This window comes from Coenobita brevimanus, chromosome 93, assembly GCF_032717465.1.
Source record: "Coenobita brevimanus isolate Jiangsu-jjx chromosome 93, ASM3271746v2, whole genome shotgun sequence".
Classification (NCBI taxonomy): Eukaryota; Metazoa; Arthropoda; class Malacostraca; order Decapoda; family Coenobitidae; genus Coenobita; species Coenobita brevimanus.
The window spans coordinates 27,281,656-27,300,232 of NC_137046.1; the positions used below are offsets into that span (position 1 = coordinate 27,281,656).

The following is an 18,577-nucleotide window of genomic DNA, read 5'->3' on the forward strand; positions in this document are numbered from 1 at the left end:
TACATATTTCAATGAAGAACGCAGATGACTTGTTCATTTTACTTCAATAAAGTGTCCAATATGGCTGCATGAATCAGCCTTGGTCACCTAATGATGGCTCTCCATGCTGCTTGATCTCTTATGGCCTCTCTATTCTGTCCCTTATCCCTGAAATCACTCGATGACCTCATCCCAGGCCTATATCGGGCTGCCTCTAGCAACCCTACCCCCGATCGTTCACACTTCTCATTTTCTGCATCCAGTTGTCATCCCCCATCCTCTCCACATGCTCAAACCATCTCAATCTACCCCTCCTCATCACAACACCAATACACTCTAGTCCCATCCTTCCTCTCGACTCTTCCCTCCTCATCACAACACCAATACACTCTAGGCCCATCCTTCCTCTCAACTCTTCCATCACAAACCTAGCCCCTGCAGGCCTTGCATTCAAGGACGCACTTCACATTCACGTAATCACTGTCATTTCTGTACATTTCAGCCTATGACTACCCTTTTCCTTTGCTGCCTAGGTCTCACTACCATACAGCATTACACTCCTTACACATCACAAACAAATATCCTTTTGCACAGAGGGAGAGCCCTATCATTGTCAGAAGAGGCAACAGCTCCCTGAACTTCTTCCAACCACTCCTCACTCTAGCCACAGAGCTAGCTCCAGCCCCATCTCCAGCACTTAACAAGTCTCCCATGTAACAAAACTCTTCTACATGCTCAAGGACTCACCAGCAAGATCAATCCTTTCATGCCTGACAATCTCCACATGCTCTCCCTGAAACACTGCGCACAAGAAATCTGAATTACCGTGCAGTCTACCTCCCATATACACCCACTTATCACAAATTCTGCACAAGATGGAATTACTTCCTATGCCCTCATGGAAAACTGCACATGGCCGCTCTCCCTCTTCTTTGACAGTACTGCCACCAGCCCTGGAAACTATCACTTTTGTTTTATTTGCATTTACTCTCAAGCCCTTGTGTCTGATACCATCTCTTCACTCCCTAAGTTTTCAACTGCCTCCCTTTCAGTCTCTGCAGTCAATACCATATCATCGGCACACAACATCTCCCATGCGGATCAATTTCTGAAGTCACACGAGAAAGCTTCAAGCAAAAACAATAAGGGGCTCTGGAATGATCACTGATGCACATCAACATTCACAGAAAAGTCATCACACAGATCTCCATTCACTCTCACCTGAGTAAGAGCACCCACATACATAGCCATTGCCATTCTAACCAGTCACTCCTCGATTCAAAGCTTTATCATTGCCCACTTCACCACCTCCCTCGGGACTCCGTCAAAGGCCCTCTCCAAATCAACAAAAAGCAAAGTACAGATGCCTTCTCATTCCTATATGTTTTTCCTGAAGCATACATTTATTGGTACTGATGAAAACTTTTACTTTCCTTTTTTACCCATGACTGTAACTTAACTCTTACATGTTGGCTGACTTGTATAGCCATCATGGTTCAGGGCGCAGAGCGCCGCCAGCTGATGGGATATGCCGCAAGCACCTTCCCATCACTCTATGATTTCGTGACCATTATTCTGTACGACCAAAGGGTAGGTAGGCCTCCCAGGTACCCCATGGATGTGCAGCTCAGTCTGTGCATGGCACTGGTAGAGTGAGAAGCCATGTCTTCATCCTCCTCATCATTCGATTCTGTCCCACCGTGTGCAAGGCCAATTGCGTCATCAACCCCAGCAAAAGTTCTGCCTTTAGTGCTGGACAAAAGGGCTCAGTGACGGTGCCATTGGTCGTGCCTTATACAACACCATGTCCTCAGGGACACTTAGTGAGAGTACGCTGGGGGAAGAGAGGAGGAGTTACTATGTAGAAAGTTACCTCTCTAGCCCTCTGACCCCTGCCCGCTCTCAGACGGCTGAAAAGGCTGTCAAACTCCTGCAGGTGGAGAGCAGGGCCTTCGACAGTGACAAGTTCACTGAGGAGGAGGATGTAGATGACCCAGCACACGGGGCAGGTGAACGTGGAGTTGGCAGTCATCTTCAAAATAAATGCCGACGAACTGCCTCGCCGTCACGCTCACCGCCTGCTCGCTATCGTCTCGCCGTTGAATGTCAACCTTCACCTCAGCTGAGTACTTCAAGGATGGAAACCCACAACTGGGCCCTTTCGGAGTGGAATTTTCCACACAGGCCCCACGTGCAAGCGTCTCCTTGGGGAAGGCCTGCAGCAGGTGAGTCATCACCCTCTTACTACCCCACCTCTCCCTCTCCTTCTCCCTCACCCCCTGCCCGTGGGCGTGCATGTGGGCATGCACACATGCAGAAAAAATATGCTGCATGTGGCAAACGGCCTGCTTTACCAGGTGTGGGTAGAGTGCATACCTTTGTCTGGGGTGATGGAGCAGGATTTGAGCCCTCTGTGCCAGTGTTTGATAAGGAAGGAGCAGGTGTTTAGGAGGATGAGCTTCCCCCCAGGCCCTGGCCTATTAGCAGCCCTGAACTATTAGCAATATTTTCAGTGCAATATTCACGACTGTAATTATGCAATACCTTGAGAAGAAATTAATTTCCACCAAGCTATGTGTGTGCGGTGGCTGGACGTGGCTGCCAGCACAAGTATGCACATGAAGGACTGGCAACCTGTGGAGGTGGGGGAGTTGCTTGTGTGGCTAGCCCTTACCATGTTGATGGCGCACGTAAGAAAACATGTGCTCCACGACCATTGGTCGGTAGATGAACTCATGGGCACACCTGTCTTCAGTAAGTATATGGCCATGACAGGTACCTGGCCAACCTAAGGTTCCTCCACTTCAACAGAAATTATGGACCTGCACTGAACGACAGGTTGTGGAAAATTAGACCCATTCTAACCATTCCTCAGGGTGTCATTTTCCAGGGTTTTTCGTCCGTTTCTGAAAGTGGTTATTGACAAGTTGCTGGTATTTCAGGGGCAGGTTGGCATTTATTCATTATGTGCGTCCAAGTGTCACCGCTTTGGACTGACATTCTTTGTGCTTTGCAACTGCAAAACTGGATATGTGCTCAATGTGACAGTTTATTCGGCAACAGATGCTGATATACCTAGTGACGATCCTCACGGTTTCTCGGCATCAGTCGTGAAAGTGCTCATGGAAAGGTATTTCAACAGGCACCACATTCTGTACACCGATAATTATTACACTGCCCTGGCATTGGCCAAGTATTTGCTTGAATACGGTACAGTAGAGTCTTCATATAACATGAGATAGGTTATGCAGAACCTCGTGCAAAATCAATTTCGTGCTAAAACGTGACATATATTTACATGTAAAATAGGGGTTTAGGTTCTAGGAGCCCCATATTTTTTGTTGAAAATATATTTAAAGATAGGTTATTACAAATGTCTGCCATAAGACATCCAAGACATGTGTTTACTTTACAATCTCACCAACTTGATACATCAGCGCATTCTAACCTAACCTAACTTGCCCTCTAATACTTCTCATAAAAATTTTAAGCACCAAGGAATGCCACAAAGCCTCCTGCAAGTCCTTATTACCATTCAAGCAAAAACTTCTGAGCTAATCAACATGTGAATAATGGCTGCCGAGAATCATGCATATTTCGCCAAGAATCACTTTCAGTGCACTCATTTAAAAAAGAAGAAAAAAAAAAAAGTGTGAAACTATTTTTGGAAGTCAGTGGTCATCAACAATAAAGGAAAAAAAAACTATACTGAAGTCATCAGCACGGAGTTATTGCGTACTTCTCACTTCTCAGATACACACAAGAATGCAGTAATCGTGAATAATAAACAAGTCAGCCATGCAGAATAATTTGTATGACAGTACAGTATAAAGTAATTCACAAAAACCGAACTCACACAATGATCTTACCTATTTACATCAGCATGTATTGCCCTCACATACCGTAAGAGCCAAATTTTCTCTATCAAAGACCGTCTGTTCGTAATAAAGGTTGGGCACAAAGCTTTTTTCTTTTTTTTTTCCCCCACACTCGTTGCACCCAAGGCAAAAATGTGAATTTTACTGCTCCTTCATCATTAACTCTTTTTTTCTTTTTTTTTTTTCCAACAAAGAAACTCTCCACATCGTAAACACACCCGACTCATTTTGTCTGATCGTTTGCATATAAGCTCCCACACCACAAGCCACTTCGTTCAACATTTTTACATTTTCCTTTGGAACAAATGCTTTTCTTGTGTTAATAGCACTTTCAGTGTGTTTAGACACAACTAAAGTTAGTTTGGAACCACGCGCTCAGAGTTCTGAGAAGAAATGAAGAGCACGGAAATAAGCAAACAAACGCTTCTCATCACATCGACGATACACGCAACACTGAGGCAAGCAGTGGCAGGTGGCATGGGACATGGGTCACGTGGGTCAGGTCTGGTCGAGGAAGCCAATCAGTGACCGACCAAAGCATAACACAAGATTTGTAAACAAAAGCAGTAATCTGGAAATCCATTACCTAAATGCATCCACTTCCCACACAGTTTCTCTCATGCAACTGAGTGAAATTACCATGCTATTATGTAATTATGGGAGAAATCATATGCCCCCGTTATTGTAAGATCATTGTTTTTTTGTCTTAATTCGTGACTCTACTGTACTGGGTCCTGCGGAGCTGTTCGAGCAAAACAGAAAGAATTTCCCTGTACTCCCAGCAAACACTGAGACAGAAGCCCTTCTTACCAAGATATGAGGCAACACGTTAGCCCTTCTCTGGCATGACAAGAGATGGGTTAACATGCTGACAATACATATGGATGTGTTTGAGGAAATGGGAAAAACAGACTACAGGACCAGGGAACCCATGTTGCAGCCAGCTACTGTCAACGATTATAATATCAACATGAAGCTTGTTGATAAATCGGACATGCAAATTGGTGAGGCTGACTGCCTACGTATGTCCTGCAGGTGGTACAAGAAGGCGTTTTTATATCTTCTTGATACTGCTGTCCTGAACAATTTCATACTGCTCAAGGAGCTTGTCAGGAAACCTCTCTCTCTGCGAGAGTTTGAGAGAAAGCTTGCACGCGAACTCCTTGAAGAGTACAGTGAGTCCTCGAAATATGAAAGGAATAGGGACCAAAAAAAAACTTTGGTAATCCGAAATTTCGTATATCGGAACGATTTTCCCCACTGAAATATACATATAAACAGGAGGATGCGTTCCAGGACCCCATTGAACCCTCCACTAAAACTTTACCCCTCCTATTTAGAAGTATGCAATATATGTATATGGTACTATACTATTGTACAGCCATAAAAAAATAAAACATACAACTAATTATTATAGTATTAGTACACTGTACAGTTAAATATAGACCTGTGCTGCAGCTGGAGATTCGTGTCATTGATATGGTGCAAAGTCCATGTGAAAGCTGCGGGTCCTCATGGCTTGGCAGGCGGCTGAAGATGAAGAGAAGGAGGTGGCCATCTTCTTTTACATTTCCTTTTTCTTCATCACAGTCCCAACGGTTGATGGTGCAAGGCCTAAAGCTCATCCAATCTCTGAGACTCCCTGCCCCTCCTTGTGGCATCTTATTATCTCCAATTTCCTCTCAAGAGAGTACAATGCTGTTTCTTCTTTGCACCTGCTTCCCTGGATGCTGGAGATGATGCAGGGCGCTTGGGAGCCATGGTGAAAATAGGAAAAGGTGAAAATATGAAAAGGTGAAGAGCCGCGAAAAACAGCGTAACGTACAGCGAAGCTGAGAGGAGAGACAGATGTGATTCGACTGGGAAGCGCGTGAAAATGTGTTTACCAGATAGGGGTTAGTTCGTTTTCTCCCCGCAAGCGAATGCGGCGCTGTGCAGCGTACCCATTTTGAATTTTTCGTGTTTCCTTGTATCTTCGTACTGAGACAGATACTTTCGTATTGTGCAATTTGTCCTACATTTATCACTTTTGTACCATCAGAAATTTGTACTTCGAGTTTTCGTATTTCAAGGACTCACTGTATTCAACTGCACAGGTGCCAGGTGCTGGATGGGGGACAGCTCCTACAGCAGACTGGCTAAGGTGTGTCAAGTATTTCCAGCGGCATAGGCTGGTAGAGACTGGCCATACCGCAGCAGGTCGTCAGGCATACAGGCGATGCCACGTCTGTCACATGACCAAACGCTGTCCCCCAGCACAAAAAGGGACAGCCTATCAATGTGCAGAGTGCAAGGTCCCCCTATGCTCTAAATGTTTCTGTGATTATCACTCCAAGCATGATTACTGAGCAGGTGTGAGGGAAAGTGTAAATAGTATACAGGTATGCACAAGTGTGTGTTTTTTTATAAGTGAAATGTTAGATATTATAAGCAATTTCTAGTACATGCTATGATGTAAGTGTTTTACAGTAAGTTCTACAAGTACAAAGCAAAAAGTGCTACTGTTTATTGGTTATTGGTGAAAAAAATTATTGGAAATACCTTGAGTTAGCCTACCTGATACATGAAAGAAAAAACCACATGTGAGCTGGCCATGCAGAAAATTACCTCGTTGGATATAACTAAATTTTTTCCCTCGATACTCAGGAAAATAATGCTGAATATGTGAGCATAAGCATATTTGTGATGAAAGTACAAATAATGTAAGTTGTGTATAACATCTGTAAGATTTTCACGATGCCCCTGATTAGTACAAATCAGTCTTACCTCATACTCAACCGTGCTGCGTGAAACAGCCACGGCATTTACATGCCAAAGCACAATTACCTGTATTCATGATGTCAAGTGCAATTGTAAGTGTCGTAGTAGAGGGAAATTATTATAAATGACGCAAGAAGTGAGTACAGAATAACAAAGAGCTATTTTTTTTTCCCAAACACCTACAGGGCATAGTGGTGCTTTGAAACTGGAGGAAAACCCTTTGGGGAGCCACATGGACAGGGTGATTCTTCATCCTCACAACGGTGAGTAAGGAAAAGTCGAGAATCGAGAGGAATTTTCCACATTCCACCCAAGGACACCCAGGCAGTGTTACAATCACCACTCCGGTCAGTGTTGTCAATGCCAGCCATTGAGTCCAAGGTCACAGCCAGTGGCCCGTGCTTGGAACCAGCACACCTAAGCGTGTAAAACCAGTTGTCTTCAACTTATACTTACTTGGCGACAGGACCACCTAGAGACCTCAGGATAACTTCATTTGAAAGAGGAAGAGTTGGTGAGTCTTATGTATCTTTATTTTTTCTCTAGCTATTATAGTCTGGCAAACATTAGGGTTTGAAGTAAGGGTATTATTCCCAAAATCTTGAAAATTCCCCATAGGGAGGAGTGGGCGATGGCGGGAAACTCCTGGCGGATAAGGGTTAAAAGCATATGGGCACACAATGCTGGTGAAAAATATAAAACTAACTAACCACATATCAACACTGACCTAAAACTAACAAACCACATATCAACACTGACCTAAAACTAACAAACCACATATCAACACTGACCTAACTCTTATCTTTCATTCCTGCCATGTAATATAATATTGCACACGTACTATTCTTATGTCTTATATATTAATGTTGCCTCAAATATGGTGAAAAAGTAGTATTGTACCCATCAAAACACTGGGTGACTTTCACAGATGTATGTTAGCTACCACTGCAGCATGAATCACCACTACATAGATTATACTGCAAGTGATAAACTTCAAGAAGCATCTCATAAAAAAAATGTCAAACTTATGACTGTCACATGAGGATATTGTTGGACTGGAGGAAGCTTACTGGCTTCCCTTTTCATATGATAACTACAACACTAAGCTGACAACACACAAAATTTATGACTACTGATGTTGACAGCAAAGCGTGAGAACAATGTGAGCATAAGTGGTTGGGGAATGGCTGGGAGAAGAAGAGATGAGAGAAGGGAGGAAGAGATCATTCGAGCAGAAGTAGCTGACGCAATGAAGATCAAGAAGAGAAAGGCCCCAGGAATTGATGAAGTGTGTGGTGAAATGCTGAAGTATGGGGATGAGATTGTTCTGGAGTGGATATGGAAGTTGTGTAGACTGGCTTAGGAAGAGGGAAGGGTTCCAGAGGACTGGAAATCAGGTATAACTGTTCCTTTATACAATGGATAAGGGGAGAGAGAAGTATGTGGTAACCATATGGGTATTTGCTTTCTTAGTGTGACTAGGGATGGAAGGATGTTAACTGAGATGGATGCAGTTAGGAAGAGATACTCAGAGTATATTGAAAGATTGTTAAATGCAGAGGAGGAATGGGAAACTGAGATTGTGACAGATGGAAGGGTGCAAGGAATAAATGTGTTGGGAGAGTCGAATGATTCATTGATCATGATGGACGAAGTGCAGGAGGCAGTAAAGGAAATGAAAACAGGGAGAGCTGCAGGTATGGATGGGTGTGCTGTGGAATGCCTGAAAGGTGGTGGAGTGACTATTGTTGACTGGTTAGTAGTACTGTTGAATGTGTGCTTTGTGAAAGGTATGGTGCCAGTTGACTGGGCATGTGCTTGTGTGGTCCCATTGTATAAAGGTAAGGGTGATAAGTATGAATGTACTAGCTTTAGGGATATAAGTCTGTTGAGTGCTGTAGGTAAGGTGTATGGTAGAGTGTTAATTAAGAGAGTTGGAGAGGGTACAGAGGGAGTGATTGGTGATGAGCAGTGTGGCTTTAGGAGAGGGAGGGGATGCGTGGACCAGGTGTTCGCTGTGAGACAGGTGTGTGAAAAGTATTTAGCAAAGGGTAAGGATGAGTTTTGGGCATTCATGGATTTAGAGAAAGAGTATGATAGAATTGATAGGGAGGCTTTGTGGACTCTTTTAAGACTATGGACTTGATGGTAGGTTTTTAAAAGGGGCAAAAAGTTTTTATATAAATAGTACAACGCGTGTAGGAGTGGGAAATACTGTGAGTGATTGGTTTCCCATGAAAGTGTGGCTGCAGCAGGGATGTGTAATGTCGCCTTGGTTGTTGAATATTTATATGGATGGTGTTGTATGGGAGGTGAATGCAAGAGTGTTAGGTGGAGGTCTGAGTCTGGTGAATGTTGATGGTAGAGAGTGGAATCTGAAGCAGCTGCAGTCTGCGGATGATACTGCACTGGTGGCCGATTCAGAGGAGAGATTAAGACAGTTGGTACAGGAGTTTGGAGGAGTGTGTGAAAGAAGGAAATTGAAAGCAAATGAGAATATGAGTAAAGTGATGAAGTGTACGAGGTTGGTAGATGGTAGGAGGATGAATATACTCTTGAATGGCGAGCTACTTGAGGAGGTAGAGTGTTTTAAGTATTTAGGGTCACATGTTGCTGTGGATGGAAGAATAGATGCAGAAATGAAGTTTAGTATCAATGAAGTAGGAAAGGTGCTGGGAGGAATGAAAAAAGTGTTTAGATGTCATTTCCTTAGAATGGATGTAAAGAGAAGGCTGAATGAGGGTGTTGTGATCACGACTGCATTATATGGGGCTGAAACATGGAATATGGGTGTAGCAGAGACGAGAAGCTTGAATGTAATGGAGATGAGGTGTCTGAGGAGTATGTGTGGAGTGACGCGTATGGATTGAGTGAGAAATGATGAAGTGTGAAGGAGAATTGGATTTCTTTGGGAGATGGCTGATCGAGTTGACCAGAGGGTGCTGCGATGGTTTGGGCATATGGAGAGCATGGAAAATGAGTGATTGGTGAAAAAGATAACTAAATTTGATGTGAGAGGTGTAAGGCTGAGAGGAAGACCACGAATAGGATGGATGGCCAGTGTGAAGAGAGCATTGGATGCGAGAGGGATGTCTGTTGAGCAAGGAAGTGTGGCTGTGCGTGATAGAAATGAATGGAGAGAAACTGTGAATGAATAAATGATGATGCAGCCCTGAGGGGATATTCTCCTGCATTTTGTTTGATCAGCTGATCAGGTCAGATATGGGAAAGGGGATGGGTCGATTATGATGTGGCAGGGGTAAACCAGCTCTGCTGTCGGGTCCTGCTGTGGATGTCACTGATTGCACTGCACAGCTGACCCTCACATGATGTGGTGTGGTGAGGATCTGTCCCTTCTCCCCTTGGGGGTTAAGATGTGAATGAATGTGTTCAAGTGGATGAGTAAATTGAGAGTGTGTTGTCCTGACTTGGCTACCTCCCTTTCCTTGGGGGAAGCAGCCTAGGTATATAGATAGATAGTGTGACTGGAAAAATATATGGTAGAATACTTATTGATAGGGTCAGGCATATAAGAGGGAAGCTAGCTGGAGAAGAACAAGGGGAATTTAGGATGGGAAATGGTGTGTAGATCAGATATTTGTTCTAAGATGTTTAGTGGAAAAGTATCTAGTGAGGGGAAAGAAAGTGTATGCTGTCTTCATGGACTTGGAGAAAGCATATGACAGAGTAGATAGGCAAAGTATGTGGAAGGTATTAAGAATATATGGAGTGGATGGGAAACTGCTGAGTGCTGTGAAGAGTATGTATGATGGAGCTAGGGCTACAGTGTGAGTGGATGGTGAGCTGAGTGAGTTATTTGATCTAAATGTGGGACTGAAACAGGGATGTATGATGTCTCCATGGCTGTTTAATATATTCATGGATGGGGCTGTAAAGGAGGTGCAAGGTAGGGCAGTGGATATGGGGATGGCTCTTATGAATGAGGGTGAGGTGTGGAAGATTCCAGTGTTGCTGTCTGCTGATGATACAGTATTGTTGAGTGATGATGAATGGGAGTTGCAAGGTTTGGTGAATGAATTTGGGACAGTGTTTAAGATGAGGAATCTCAGAGGAATGAAGTCAAAGAATGCACAGTGAGGCTGGATGATGAGGATATGGAGAATGTGAGTGCATTCAAGTACTTGGGTAGTGTGATGAGTAAGGATGGAAGTTTGGGGGATGAAGTGCTTGAAAGGGTATGGCAGGGAAGGAAGGTTGTTGGTTCACTGAAAGCAGTGATGGGAAATAAGGAGTTGAGTATGGAAGTTAGGAAGTCACTGCACAACAGTACTGTGATCCCTACCCTGACGAATGGAAGTGAGGCATGGATCTTGCTAGAGGGGAACAAGTCAAGAGTGAGAGCAGTGGAAATGAGTTACCTGTCAGGAGCATGTGGAGAGACATGGAGGGACAGGTTGACAAATAAAGAAGTGAAAGAACGTTGTGGGGTGGATGTGGATGTGATTGGGAAAATTAGGAGAAATACACAGGTGGTTTGGACATGTGGAGAGAATGGAGAATAAAAGATTGATTAAGAGGGTGTATGTAGGTGAAGTGGAGGGAGGGAGAGGGAGGGGGAGACCGAGGATGAGGTGGAGGGATGGAGCTGAGAGGTATATGAGGGAGGAGGGGTTGAGTAGGGGGAGGGCAGTCAAATGCGGGGTGACAGAGCGACTTGGAGGCGTTTTGTCTGCGGCCACCCTTTGCAGGATTAGGGAGTCAGGCTATAAATAGATAGATAGGTGTTCCAAAAATCTATGGAGAAATTGCACAGCTAATCTGACTTTAACTTGGAAGCATAATTTACTATCATAACTTCAAATACTGTGCACCACACCACCACCTCAACACCAAGGGGGTTCTGTTTACTCACATTCATTTACAAAAACATTTATTCCTGTAAAATTTTCTAGATTCAGTAGCCCTGTATTTCTCATATATTTCAGCCTCCCAAAGAAAATTTTATTTCCGACTCTTTCAATGTTTCTTAATGACAAGCCGGTAGGTGACGATGGCCAACTCTAAGTAGACCAAACTTTGTCAGTGACCGGAAATGAATTCTGACACTAAAAGTAATTTCTACATGGAGGTCCTCCTGTGCAACATTCCACTCATCAATCATGGCCCTGGCTTAAACCATACACCTGGGGGGTGATTTTTTTGGTTGGATGTCTCACACATGGGGGTTTTGAGACATAATAAATATTCCACATCAAAAAACAGACCATAATTTTCTGAATAAAATGATGTCTAAAAAAAAAATAATAATAAAAAAAAATAAAAATAAAAATAATAATAATAATAATAATAATTACTTGTTTTTTGAGCAGTCAAAAACTGTGGTGTTGGAGCTCCTCCACTGCCAGACATGTGCCATTCAGTATAATGATAAACTCAAAGCTCCCCCCCCCCCCCTCCCCAGTTTCCACATCCACTCAACATAAGCAAAATGGAAGTTTTTTACATGTTCACAAACCTGAAAGAAAATTCTGTATAAAAACAAAATAATACTTTTGTTTCAAACATACAAAAAAATAATCCTGAGTTCACACAACTTTCTTGAGTTTTGTGACATCCACACATTGAAACTTGTGGGTTTTCAATCAATGAGACAATAAAATAGTGCTCCAATGATGACAACACCTCAGTATTGTCACCTCGTGATATGTGAACCATTATTGGTCCCCCAGTACAGTACAGTACTATCTATATACTGTACCTAGGCTGCTTCCCCCAAGGAAAGGGAGGTAGCTGAGACAGGACAACACACTCCCCATTTACTCCTCCATTCAAACACATTCAATCACATCTTAACCCCAAAGGGGAGAAGGGACAGATCCTCACCACACCACACCGCACAAGGGTCAACTGTGCAGTGCAATCAGTGACATCCGCAGCAGGGCCTCACAGCAGAGCTGGTTTACCCCTGCCACATTATAATAGACCCATCCCCTTACCCGCACCTGTCCTGACTAGCTGATCAGACCAAATGCGGGAGAATATCCCCTCAGGGCTGCATCATCATTTATTCATTCACAATTTCTCTCCATTTATTTCTGTCACGAACAGCCACTCTTCCTTGCTCAACATACATCTCTCTCACATCCAGCACTCTCTTCACACTGTCCATCCATCCTATTTTTGGTCTCCCTCTCAGCCTTACACCTCTCACATCAGATCTAGTTATCTTTTTCACCAATCACTCATTATCCATGCTCTCCATATGCCCAAACCATCACAATACCTTCTGCTCAACTCTATCAGCCATCTCCCGAACAACTCCAGTTCTACTTCGCACTTCATCATTTCGCACTTGATCCATACGCGTCACTCCACACATACTCCTCAGACACCTCATCTCCATTATATTTAAACTTTTCCTCTCTGCTACACCCATATTCCATGTTTTAGCCCCATATAACACAGTCGGTACCACAACACCCTCATATGGCCTTCTCTTAACATCCATTCTAAGGAAATGACATCTAAACACTTTTTTCATTCCTCCCAGCACCTTTCCTACTTCATTGATACTAAACTTCACTTCTGCATCTATTCTTCCATCCACAGCAACATGTGACCCTAAATATTTAAACACTACCTCCTCAAGCAACTCACCATTCATAAGTATATTCATCCTCCTACCATCTACCAACCTCGTACACTTCATCACTTTACTCTTATTCTCATTTACTTTCAATTTCCTCCTTTCACACACCCTTTCAAACTCCTCTACCAACTGTCTCAATCTCTCCTCTGGATCAGCCACCAGTGCAGTATCATCTGCAAACAGCAGCTGCTTCAGATTCCACTCTCCACCATCAACATTCACCAGACTCAGACCTCCACCTAAAACTCTTGCATTCAACTCCCTTACAACATCATCCATATAAATATTAAACAACCAAGGCGACATCACACATCCCTGTCGCAGCCCCACTCTCATGGGAAACCAATCACTCACAGCATTTCCCATTCTTACACACGCTCTACATAAAAACTTTTCGCCCCTTTCAGTAACCTAACATCAAGTCCATACAATCTTAAAACAGTCCACAAAGCTTCCCTATCAATTCTATTATACACTTTCTCTAAATCCATGAATGCCCAAAACACATCCTTGCCTTTCGCTAACTACTTTTCACACAATTGTCTCACAGCAAACACCTGATCCACGCATCCTCTCCCTCTCCTAGAGCCACACTGCTCATCACCAATCACTCCCCCTGTACCCTCTCTAACTCTCTTAATTAACACTCTACCATACACCTTACCTACAACATTCAAGACCCCTAAAGCCAGTACATTCATACTTATCACCCTTGCCTTTATACAACGGGACCACACAAGCACCTGCCCTTCCATTGGCACCATACCTTTCACATAGCACACATTCAACAATCTTACTAACCAGTCAACAAGTCACTCCACCACTCTTCAGGCATTCCACAGCACACCCATCCATACCTGCAGGTTTCACTGTTTTCATCTTGTTTACTGCCTTCTCCACTTCCTCCTTCGTGATCAAAGAATCATTCAACTCTCCCAACACGTATTCCTTGCACTCTTCCATCCGCCACAATCGCAGCCACCCTTTCCTCCTCTACATTTAACAATCTTTCAAAATACTCTGCTCATCTCTTCCTTACTGCATCCATCTCAATTAACATCCTTCCATCCTCTGCTTTACTCACTCTTCCTTCCCAGACTCTCCCTTTCGCACCCTTTTTACCTCCTTCCAGAACATTTTCTTATTCTGTTGAAAATTCTCAGTCAGCCACCTACCCCACCTCTCACCTGCTGCTACTTTAGCATCACGCACAGCCCTTCTCGCCCAATTCCTCTTTTCCTTATACCTCTCATATGACACTTCATTCCTGCTCTGCAGCCATACTTCCTATGCACGTCTCTTCTCAGCCACAGCCATACTTACTTCCTTGCACTACCATTCACTTCCTTTTCTTACACACACATTTCACACCACACACTTCTTCTGCATGCCCCACCACAGCACTCCTAAACAACTGCCATTCCTCCTTCACACTGCCATTTTCCTGATCTTTCACTGCGTTCCACTCATCTTTCAATTTCTCCTGATACTATCATTTTCTCTCTTTTATCCAACTCACTCACTTTCAAAACCTCCCTGCCACACCTAACCCTCCTAGCTCTCACCCATCTCTTACCTACTCTTAACTTTCCCTCCACCAGGTAGTGGTCAGACATACCTCCACTCTCCCCTCTCAGAACTCTCACATCCAACAAATTTCCTATTACATTCCTGGACACAACCACACAGTACATCAAAGCTCTATCAACAACCCTTCCACCCTCCTGTCTCACCCATGTATACTTATAAATATCTTTCTTCTCAAACAGCGTATTTCCAATCACCATCTCTCGCTCAACGCACATCCCTATCATTCGTTCCCCATTTTCATTTCTTCCAGGCACACCATGCATACCAACTACACTTTCAAATGCTACATTTCCCACTCTAGCATTCAGATCTCCCATCATTACCACATTCACATTCACTCCAAAACTCTGCAGACACTCATCAACATCATTCCAGAAAGACTCCCTCTCTTCCTCATCCCTTTCACTACCAGGCCCATATGCACTCAGGACAGTAGTGGCGCAAAAATATATGAAAAGTCCAGAACACATATACGTGCCACCTAATGGCTACAGGCATTTTGTTAGTGGCACGTACATGTGCCACCCAATGTGAAAGGGTTAAGAATTCTTGGAGTCTTTGCATTTTGCACAGGACAAGGTCATAATTTTAGTACATTTCATATTTTCAGCACTTGATGACTTTTGACCCCTGACCTGGCAGATGTAGTCATGCATGTATGAAGCACACTTGTAGTACTCATTAACATCTATAAGCATGGAAAGTTTTATTTGATTCCATCCACCCACTGTGGAGCTAGGGAACTTGAAATTCGTGGAATGGCCCACCAGAGGTACGATTCTAGGTGGCGCTGCCAGTGACGGGAAGTGAGTTTCGACAATAAATGCCAATTTTGTATGGAGGTACTCCCGTACAACGTTCTGCCCAAGAATCACGGCCCTAGCTTAATAATCTTCAGAGCCTTAGCATTTTGCATGAGCATAGTTGTGATTTTAGCTATTTTCACCAATTTTGCATCTGACGACCTTTGATCTCTGACCTAGTCAATGTAGCACAAAAGTGTATTATATAAAGTTGTAGCAGTAGTCAACATCTCTAAGCATGCAAACTTTCATTCAATTCCATCGAGCTGCTGGGGAATTAGGGGAGCATTTTTGAAAACCAGTACCGGTTACCAGGGATGCTGAGGCCAATCTTTGCAGGGCTGCCACTCAAAAATTTGAGGAGACAGGAGAAAAATGAATGGCAGACTTCCGATGGGGAATGATCTCAAGATTACACCTAAAGAAGTCAAGGCTTTCTATGTCCATTAGTAATGCCTCTACAGCTCAAAACATGAAGAGGACAAAAAAAAAAATAAAGGTGAGAAAGGAGGTCTGGATGATGATGATGGTGATAAAGATGATGATGATAAATGTTACATGAAAGGGGTGATTTTGGTGGTGTTTGCCCACCTGTCATATTCCAATACTATTTATGCCATAACCAGGTGATGAATGCCCGGCATATACTGCAAATTGATTTATGGTACGAAAAACAGGAACGTCAGCCACTTACGGCTGGCAATACTGGCGTTTAGTTTTTACAGTATGGCCCCATGAAACTACTCCACTCATAACTGTAGAAAACTTAGGTCTAGGTCCCAGTAAGCTCAGTCCAGACACCAACAAGGGACCTGTGGTGTGGGTGGACTGCCAAATGTGCTTGGTAAAACTGGGTAGTTATTGCCATGATCATCAACGGCACTCCACATAAAGTCTAGTGCAAAGTCAGGTCAATAACCATAAACGTACCAGTCAGGAATTGTAATTTTTTTTTTCTTTTTTTTTATGTGACCGACTCTGGGCATAGGCTTCACAGCCTGCTTTCAAGGCCCAGTAGTCCTCCTACGTACCGCACACCTCTACATGTCACAATGTGTAGGATCCCCTGTGTTGAGAATACAGAGGTCCCAGTCCTAAACTAGTGGCAGGGCTCTTGCTAACTGCCGATGGTTGCGAGTCATTTGGCTCCTAAGGTTTCAGATTTACGAGCCAAATAAATTTTTAGTAGCCAAACTGACTAAAAGCCGAAATATTTTCCGAGCAATAATATATTTATTTATTTACACATTGTGATGATTAGAATCATATAATGAGGTTTTAAACATTCACAATGATGACAAGGAAAGACTTAATAATCGATCATAACGTGCTTTTTTGTTCATTTAAGTGAGATTTACTTAATTTGGAGCTTACTGGGTTTTGAAGTGGATGTATTTTCTCCTCGCGAAAAGGCAACTCGCACGTAAAATTTGTTTGCCGAGGGAAGAAAATACTGTACTCGCATTTGCGAGCTGTGGCTCACCAAACAAGAGCCCTGAGTGGCACTAGAAGATCCCTTGTGGATTGGCCATCACATCCCCCATAAATAATGCCTTCTGTTAAGATCCCCAAGGCAAACCAATCCATCAGAGTCCTCTTGAAAGAGAATAGTATTTGGTATCAGACATATTTCACTCTCTGTATCTCCTCCCCAGGTGCAGCTGAAATACCACTACTCTGTGAGAAGGCTGCGGGGAAAATGATGTGAAAGGCACTTCAGAACAGAGGATGGCACAGCCACCTTGATGATAAACTGCTGAGAGTGGTACACTCAAGTATGAGGTACAGTAGTTTGGCTCCCTGGTTTATGCCACACTTGCTCTACCCAGGGTGTACAGTTCCACCATGTACAGGTTCCTCATAAGCACCTAAGTTATAAGTAAACACAGATTTACTTGTGTATAGATTTTTATTAATGTACACTATATCATTTATATGAATATTCTTGAAGTTGACACGTCAGTTTTTGACCATGGAAGTTGATACCACTTTGTTACTAAGCATGACAGCCTATGACAGGAAAACATCTGAGGATTGTCTGCTCCAATTTTATTTCCTTCATGCCTTCATGAACAGGTAAAAATGATTACACAGTAGTTCATGCAAATATCATTAACCGGCATATCAAATGTAGGATACCTGTATGAATCTTCATCATTTTTTCTCTTAAAGATATTGCTAAAATGAATTTCTTAACAAAATGAAGGGTAAAAACATTTGCATCATTAAAGTGAATCACTGTTAAGCATATTAATATTAATTATGATATACCTGTACTACAATGTCCATATCACATCAGCATCTCCACATGAGAGACTCTAGGTCAGCACTTCTCAAATGGGGAGCCATGACCCTCTGGGGGACCATTATATATTTTTCAAATTTTTCTGGAGGGGGCCATGTAGTAAGCTGAAACTTCTGGAGCCATTTGTGATAAAACTTCAAGATAATTTCTGGAAATCAATTTTGTGTCGATCACTGGTACACAACATGCCTGGAGGCAATGGAAGGTGAAATCTTGGAACTTCAAAGAATTCATTAGCCACAGACACATGAATGAGGAGCTTAACAGAGTTTGAGGTAAGAATGACACAATCATATTATCAGCAAACTGGGTGTCTAGATGACCGTCAGTCTCATCTACCAACCTCTGCAAAGCAGTATATTCCATTAAAAATAAATAAATAATGCATGATCAATTCCATGAGGATTATGACTTCTGGTGTGCCCTTACTGTGTGATGCAACTACTGATACCCTAACTGATGGCAAAAATACAATTCCAGGTGTACTACAGAGTAATTTCTGATTATTCTTTTATCTACTATCTCACTTTTTTTATCATTAGAGATGCTAAAAATTTCCAATCCAAACTCTTCATTCGAGCAACATTGTTTTATCTGCTCCTTCAAAACAATATGTAGATAGGGATCTGAAGCGCTATCATACTGTCCTAAG

General features: G+C 43.0%; 1 protein-coding gene across 1 annotated transcript in view; it reads right to left on the bottom strand.

The window, feature by feature from the left end:
• Trpm (transient receptor potential cation channel, subfamily M) overlaps positions 1-18,577 on the bottom strand; it is a 933,145-nt gene that overhangs the window by 690,508 nt on the left and 224,060 nt on the right. The gene's annotated exons all lie outside the window — the stretch shown is intronic.